This window comes from Schistocerca americana, chromosome 5, assembly GCF_021461395.2.
Source record: "Schistocerca americana isolate TAMUIC-IGC-003095 chromosome 5, iqSchAmer2.1, whole genome shotgun sequence".
Classification (NCBI taxonomy): domain Eukaryota; kingdom Metazoa; phylum Arthropoda; class Insecta; order Orthoptera; family Acrididae; genus Schistocerca; species Schistocerca americana.
The window spans coordinates 698,835,806-698,844,768 of NC_060123.1; positions in this window are offsets into that span (position 1 = coordinate 698,835,806).

Sequence of the window (8,963 nt, forward strand, 5' to 3'; positions counted from 1 at the left end):
TGCAGTTTCTGTGATTCATCATCAATATGTAGGTGCACGGTATACAGTAAACCTGAAGTGAAGCATCGGAATCCAAAACTGGACTCACAGGAGAGGTTCAAATCACAGAAAGTGAGAGTGTCAGTCCTCTTGTCCTTAAGTCGGCATTGTGGCATTTGTATCAAATACGGATGCAATTTCTGTGTTTCATCGTCAATTAGAAGGTCCAAGGGATACAGTACACCTGACGTGAAGGATCTGAATCTAAAACTGGACTCACAGGAGAGGTACAAATCATAGAAAGTGAGAGTGTCCCTCCTCTTGTACCTAAGTCGCCATTGTGATTTTTGTATTGAATTCGGATGCAATTTCTGTGTTTCATCGTCAATAAGAAGGTCCAAGGGATACAGTAAACCTGAAGTGAAGCATCGGAATCTAGTACTGGACTCACAGGAGAGATTCAAATCACAGAAAATTAGAGTGTCAGTCCTCTTGTACTTAGGTCCGCATTGTGCCTGTTGTATTAAATTCGGATGCAATTTCTGTGTTTCATCGTCAATAAGAAGGTGCAAGGTATACAGTAAACCTGAAGTGAAGCATCGGAATCTAAAACTGGAATCACAGGAGAGGTACAAATCACAGAAAGTGAGAGTGTCAGTCCTCTTGTACTTAAGTCGGCATTGTGGTTTTTGTAATAAATTCGGATGCAATTTCTGTGTTTCATCGTCAATTAGAAGGTCCAAGGGATACAGTAAACCTGAAGAGAAGCATCGGAATTTAAAACTGGACTCACAGGAGAGGTTCCAATCATAGAAAGTGAGAGTGTCAGTCCTCTTGTACTTAAGTCGCCATTGTGATTTTTGTATTAAATTCGGATGCAATTTCTGTGTTTCATCGTCAGTAAGAAGGTCCAAGGGATACAGTAAACCTGAAGTGAAGCATCGGAATCTAAAACTGGACTCACAGGAGAGGTTCAAATAAAAGAAAGTGAGAGTGTCAGTCCTCTTGTGCTTAAGTCGGCATTGTGGCATTTTTATTAAATTCGGATGCAATTTCTGTGTTACATCGTCAATAAGAAATTCCTAGGGATGCAGTAAACCTGAAGTGAAGCATCGGAATCTAAAACTGGACTCACAGGAGAGGTTCAAATCATAGAAACTGAGAGTGTCAGTCCTCATGTACTTCTGTCGGTATTGTGCCTTTTGTATTAAATTCGTATGCAATTTCTGTGTTTCATCGTCAATAAGAAGGTCCAAGGGATACAGTAAACCTGAAGTGAAGCATCGGAATCTAAAACTGGACTCACAGGAGAGCTTCAAATCATAGAAAATGGGAGTGTCAGTGCTCTAGCACTTAAGACGGCATTGTTCCATTTGTATTAAATTCGGGTGCAATTTCTGTGTTTCATCGTCAATAAGAAGGTCAAAGGGATACAGTAAACCTGAAGTGAAGCATCGGAATCTAAAACTGGACTCACAGGAGAGGTTCAAATCATAGAAAGTTAGAGTGTCAGTCCTCTTGTACCTAAGTCACCATTGTGCCCTTAGTATCAATTTCGTATGCAATTTATGGGTTTCATTGTCGATAAGAAGGTCCAAGGGATACAGTAAACCTGAAGTGAAGCATCGGAATCTAAAACTGGACTCACAGGAGAGATTCAAATCATAGAAAGTTAGAGTGTCAGTCCTCTTGTACATAAGTCATCATTGTGCCTGTTGTATTAAATTCGGATGCAAACTCTGTGTTTCATCGTCAATAAGAAGGTCCAAGGGATACAGTAAACCTGAAGCGGAGCATCGGAATCTAAAACTGAACTCAAGGAGAGGTTCAATTCATAGAAAGTTAGAGTGTCTGTCCTCTTGTACCTAAGTCGGCATTGTGCCGTTTGAATTTAATTCCGATGCAATTTCCGTGTTTCATCGTCAATATGAAGGTGCAAGGTATACAGTAAAAATGAAGAGAAGCATCTGAATCTAAAACTGGACTCACAGGAGAGGTTCAAATCATAGAAAGTGAGAGTGTCAGTCCTCTTGTACTTAAGTGGGCATTGTGGCATTGGTATTAAATTCGGATGCAATTTCTGTGTTTCATCGTCAATTAGAAGGTCCAAGGAATACAGTAAACCTGAAGTGATGCATCGGAATCAAAAACTGGACCCACAGGAGAGGTACAATTCATTGAAGGTTAGAGTGTCAGTCCTCTTGTACTTAAGTCGGCATTGTGCCGTTTGAATTTAATTCCGATGCAATTTTTGTGTTTCATCGTCAATAAGAAGGTCCAAGGGATACAGTAAACCTGAGGTGAAGCATCCGAATCTAAAACTGGACTCACAGGAGAGGTTCAAATTATAGAAAGTTAGAATGTCAGTCCTCTTGTACTTAAGTCGACATTGTGCCTTTTGTATTAAATTCGGATGCAATTTCTGTGATTCAACGTCAATATGAAAGTCCAAGGGATACAGTAAACCTGAAGTGAAGCATCATAATCTAAAACTGGACTCACAGGAGAGGTTCAAATCATAGAAAGTGAGAGTGTCAGTCCTCTTGTCCTTAAGTCGGCATTGTGGCATTTGTATTAAATACGGATGCAATTTCTGTGTTTCATCGTCAATTACAAGGTCCAAGGGATACAGTACACCTGAAGTGAAGCATCGGAATCTAAAACTGGACTCACAGGAGAGGTTCAATTCATAGAAAGTGAGAGTGTCAATCCTCTTGTACTTAAGTCGCCATTGTAAATTTTGTATTAAATTCGGATGCAATTTCAGTGTTTCATCGTCAATAAGAAGGTCCAAGGGATACAGTAAACTTGAAGTGAAGCATCGGAATGTAATACTGGACTCACAGGAGAGATTCATATCGTAGAAAGTTAGAGTGTTAGTCCTCTTGTGCTTAGGTCGGCATTGTGCCAGTTGTATTAAATTCGGATGCAATTTCTGTGTTTCATCGTCAATAAGAAGGTGCATGGTATACAGTAAACCTAAGGTGAAGCATCGGAATCTAAAACTGGACTCACAGGAGAGGTACAAATCATAGAAAGTGAGAGTGTCAGTCCTCTTGTACTTAAGTCGGCATTGTGGCATTTTTATTAAATTCGGATGCAATTTCTGTGTTTCATCGTCAATAAGAAGGTCCAAGGGATACAGTAAACCTGAAGTGAAGCATCGAAATCTAAAACTGGACTCACAGGAGAGGTTCAAATAAAAGAAAGTGAGAGTGTCAGTCCTCTTGTACTTCTGTCGGCATTGTGGCATTGTTTTTAAATTCGGATGCAATTTCTGTGTTTCATCGTCAATAAGAAAGTCCAAGGGATACAGTAAACCTGATGTGAAGCAACGGAATCTAAAACTGGACTCACAGGAGGGGTTCAATTCATAGAAAGTTAGAATGTCAGTCCTCTTGTACTTAAGTCTTCATTGTGTCTTTTGTTTTAAATTCGGATGCAGTTTCTGTGATTCATCATCAATATGTAGGTGCAAGGTATACAGTAAACCTGAAGTGAAGCATCGGAATCTAAAACTGGACTCACGGGAGAGGTTCAAATCACAGAAAGTGAGAGTGTCAGTCCTCTTTTCCTTAAGTCGGCATTGTGGCATTTGTATTAAATACGGATGCAATTTCTGTGTTTCATCGTCAATTAGAAGGTCCAAGGGATACAGTACACCTGAAGTGAAGGATCGGAATCTAAAACTGGACTCACAGGAGAGGTTCAAATCATAGAAAGTGAGAGTGTCACTCCTCTTGTACCTAAGTCGCAATTGTGATTTTTGTAATTATTTCGGATGCAATTTCTGTGTTTCATCGTCAATAAGAAGGTCCAAGGGATACAGTAAACCTAAAGTGAAGCATCGGAGTCTAATACTGGACTCACAGGAGAGAATCAAATCATAGAAAGTTAGAGTGTCAGTCCTCTTGTACTTAGGTCCGCATTGCGCCTGTTGTATTAAATTCGGATGCAATTTCTGTGTTTCATCGTCAATAAGAAGGTGCAAGGTATACAGTAAACCTGAAGTGAAGCATCGGAATCTAAAACTGGACTCACAGGAGAGGTACAAATCATAGAAAGTGAGAGTGTCAGTCATCTTGTACTTAAGTCGGCATTGTGGTTTTTGTAATAAATTCGGATGCAATTTCTGTGTTTCATCGTCAATTAGAAGGTCCAAGGGATACAGTAAACCTGAAGTGAAGCATCGGAATCTAAAACTGGACTCACAGGAGAGGTTCCAATCATAGAAAGTGAGAGTGTCAGTCCTCTTGTACTTAAGTCGCCATTGTGATTTTTGTATTAAATTCGGATGCAATTTCTGTGTTTCATCGTCAGTAAGAAGGTCCAAGGGATACAGTAAACCTGAAGTGAAGCATCGGAATCTAAAACTGGACTCACAGGAGAGGTTCAAATCATAGAAAGTGAGAGTGTCAGTCCTCTTGTACTTAAGTCGGCATTGTGCCTATTAATTGTAACTCCGATGCAATTTCTGTGTTTCATCGTCAATAAGAAGGTCCAAGGGATACAGTAAACCTGAAGTGAAGCATCGAAATCTAAAACTGGACTCACAGGAGAGGTTCAAATAAAAGAAAGTGAGAGTGTCAGTCCACTTGTGCTTAAGTCGGCATTGTGGCATTTTTATTAAATTCGGATGCGATTTCTGTGTTTCATCGTCAATAAGAAGTTCCTAGGGATGCAGTAAACCTGAAGTTAAGCATCGGAATCTAAAACTGGACTCACAGGAGAGGTTCAAATCATAGAAAGTGAGAGTATCAGTCCTCTTGGACTTCTGTCGGCATTGTGCCACTTGTATTAAATTCGGGTGCAATATCTGTGTTTCATCGTCAATAAGAAGGTCCAAGCGATACAGTAAACCTGAAGTGAAGCATTGGAATCTAAAACTGGACTCACAGGAAAGGTTCAAATCATAGAGAGTGAGAGTGTCTGTCCACTTGTACTTAAGTCGGTATTGTGCCTTTTTTATTAAATTCGGGTGCAATTTCTGTGTTTCATCGTCAATAAGAAGGTCCAAGTGATACAGTAAACCTGAAGTGAAGCATCGGAATCTAAAACTGGACTCACAGGAGAGGTTCAAATCATAGAAAGTGAGAGTGTCAGTCCTCTTGTACTTAATTCGGTATTGTGCCTTTTGTATTAAATTCGGATGCAATTTCTGTGTTTTATCGTCAATAAGAAGGTGCAAGGTATACTGTAAACCTGAAGTGAAGCATCGGGATCTAAAACTGGACTCACAGGAGAGGTTCAAATCATAGAAAGTGAGAGTGTCAGTCCTCTTGTACTTAAGTCGGCATTGTGCCATTTGTATTAAATTCCGATGTAATTTCTGTGTTTCATCGTCAATTAGAAGGTCCAAGGGATACAGTAAACCTGAAGTGAAGTATCGGAATCCAAAACTGGACTCACAGGAGAGGTTCAAATCATAGAAAGTGAGAGTGTCACTACTCTTGTACTTAAGTCGCCATTGTGATTTTTGTATTAAATTCGGATGCAATTTCTGTGTTTCATCGTCAATTAGAAGGTCCAAGGGATACAGTGAACCTGATGTGAAGCATCGGAATCTAAAACTGGACTCACAGGAGGGGTTCAATTCATAGAAAGTTCGAATGTCAGTCCTCTTGTACTTAAGTCGGCATTGTGTCTTTTGTTTTAAATTCGGATGCAGTTTCTGTGATTCATCATCAATATGTAGGTGCACGGTATACAGTAAACCTGAAGTGAAGCATCGGAATCCAAAACTGGACTCACAGGAGAGGTTCAAATCACAGAAAGTGAGAGTGTCAGTCCTCTTGTCCTTAAGTCGGCATTGTGGCATTTGTATCAAATACGGATGCAATTTCTGTGTTTCATCGTCAATTAGAAGGTCCAAGGGATACAGTACACCTGAAGTGAAGGATCTGAATCTAAAACTGGACTCACAGGAGAGGTACAAATCATAGAAAGTGAGAGTGTCCCTCCTCTTGTACCTAAGTCGCCATTGTGATTTTTGTATTAAATTCGGATGCAATTTCTGTGTTTCATCGTCAATAAGAAGGTCCAAGGGATACAGTAAACCTGAAGTGAAGCATCGGAATCTAGTACTGGACTCACAGGAGAGATTCAAATCACAGAAAATTAGAGTGTCAGTCCTCTTGTACTTAGGTCCGCATTGTGCCTGTTGTATTAAATTCGGATGCAATTTCTGTGTTTCATCGTCAATAAGAAGGTGCAAGGTATACAGTAAACCTGAAGTGAAGCATCGGAATCTAAAACTGGAATCACAGGAGAGGTACAAATCACAGAAAGTGAGAGTGTCAGTCCTCTTGTACTTAAGTCGGCATTGTGGTTTTTGTAATAAATTCGGATGCAATTTCTGTGTTTCATCGTCAATTAGAAGGTCCAAGGGATACAGTAAACCTGAAGAGAAGCATCGGAATTTAAAACTGGACTCACAGGAGAGGTTCCAATCATAGAAAGTGAGAGTGTCAGTCCTCTTGTACTTAAGTCGCCATTGTGATTTTTGTATTAAATTCGGATGCAATTTCTGTGTTTCATCGTCAGTAAGAAGGTCCAAGGGATACAGTAAACCTGAAGTGAAGCATCGGAATCTAAAACTGGACTCACAGGAGAGGTTCAAATCATAGAAAGTGAGAGTATCAGTCCTCTTGTACTTCTGTCGGCATTGTGCCACTTGTATTAAATTCGGGTGCAATTTCTGTGTTTCATCGTCAATAAGAAGGTCCAAGGGATACAGTAAACCTGAAGTGAAGCATTGGAATCTAAAACTGGACTCACAGGAAAGGTTCAAATCATAGAGAGTGAGAGTGTCTGTCCACTTGTACTTAAGTCGGTATTGTGCCTTTTTTATTAAATTCGGGTGCAATTTCTGTGTTTCATCGTCAATAAGAAGGTCCAAGGGATACAGTAAACCTGAAGTGAAGCATCGGAATCTAAAACTGGACTCACAGGAGAGGTTCAAATCATAGAAAGTGAGAGTGTCAGTCCTCTTGTACTTAATTCGGTATTGTGCTTTTTGTATTAAATTCGGATGCAATTTCTGTGTTTTATCGTCAATAAGAAGGTGCAAGGTATACAGTAAACCTGAAGTGAAGCATTGGAATCTAAAACTGGACTCACAGAAAAGGTTCAAATCATAGAAATTGAGAGTGTCAGTCCTCTTGTACGTAAGTCGGCATTGTGGCATTGTATTAAATTCGGATGCAATTTCTCTGTTTCATCGTCAATAACAAGGTCCAAGGGATACAGTAAACCTGAAGTGAAGCATCGGAATCTAAAAGTGGAGTCACAGGAGAGGTACAATTCATAGAAAGTTAGAGTGTCAGTCCTCTTGTACTTCAGTCGGCATTGTGGCATTTGTATTAAATTCCGATGTAATTTCTGTGTTTCATCGTCAATTAGAAGGTCCAAGGGATACAGTAAACCTGAAGTGAAGCATCGGAATCTAAAACTGGACTCACAGGAGAGTTTCGAATCATAGAAAGTGAGAGTGTCACTCCTCTTGTACTTAAGTCGCCATTGTGCTTTTTGTATTAATTTCGGATGCAATTTCTGTGTTTCATCGTAAATTAGAAGGTCCAAGGGATACAGTAAACCTGAAGTGAAGCATCGGAATCTAAAACTGGACTCACAGGAGGGGTTCAATTCATAGAAAGTTAGAATGTCAGTCCTCTTGTACTTAAGTCGGCATTGTGCCGTTTGAATTTAATTCCGATGCAATTTTTGTGTTTCATCGTCAATAAGAAGGTCCAAGGGATACAGTAAACCTGAGGTGAAGCATCCGAATCTAAAACTGGACTCACAGGAGAGGTTCAAATCATAGAAATTTAGAATGTCAGTCCTCTTGTACTTAAGCCAACATTGTGCCTTTTGTATTGAATTCGGATGCAATTTCTGTGATTCATCGTCAATATGAAGGTCCAAGGTATACAGTACACCTGAAGTGAAGCATCGGAATCTAAAACAGAACTCACAGGAGAGGTTCAAATCATAGAAAGTGAGAGTGTCAGTCCTCTTGTACTTAAGTCGGCATTGTGGCATCTGTATTAAATTCGGATGCAATTTCTGTGTTTCATCGTCAATTAGAAGGTCCAAGGGATACAGTAAACCTGAAGTGAAGCATCGGAATCTAAAACTGGACTCACAGGAGAGGTTCAAATCATAGAAAGTGAGAGTGTCACTCCTCTTGTACTTAAGTCGCCATTGTGATTTTTGTATTAAATTCGGATGCAATTTCTGTGTTTCATCGTCAATTAGAAGGTCCAAGGGATACAGTAAACCTGAAGTGAAGCATCAGAATCTAAAACTGGACTAACAAGAGCGGTTCAAATCATAGAGAGTTAGAGTGTCACTCCTCTTGTACTTAAGTCGGCATTGTGGCATTTGTATTAAATTCGGATGCACTTTCTGTGTTTCATCGTCAATAAGAAGGTCCAAGGGATACAGTAAACCTGAAGTGAAGCATCGGAATCTAAAACTGGACTCACAGGAGAGCTTCAAATCATAGAAAATGGGAGTGTCAGTGCTCTAGCACTTAAGACGGCATTGTGCCATTTGTATTAAATTCGGGTGCAATTTTTGTGTTTCATCGTCAATAAGAAGGTCCAAGGGATACAGTAAACCTGAAGTGAAGCATCGGAATCTAAAACTGGACTCACAGGAAAGGTTCAAATCATAGAAAGTTAGAGTGTCAGTCCTCTTGTACCTAAGTCACCATTGTGCCTTTAGTATCAATTTCGTATGCAATTTATGTGTTTCATCATCGATAAGAAGGTCCAAGGGATACAGTAAACCTGAAGTGAAGCATCGGAATCTAAAACTGGACTCACAGGAGTGATTCAAATCATAGAAAGTTAGAGTGTCAGTCCTCTTGTACTTAAGTCATCATTGTGCCTGTTGTATTAAATTCGGATGCAAACTTTGTGTTTCATCGTCAATAAGAAGGTCCAAGGGATACAGTAAACCTGAAGTGAAGCATCGGAATC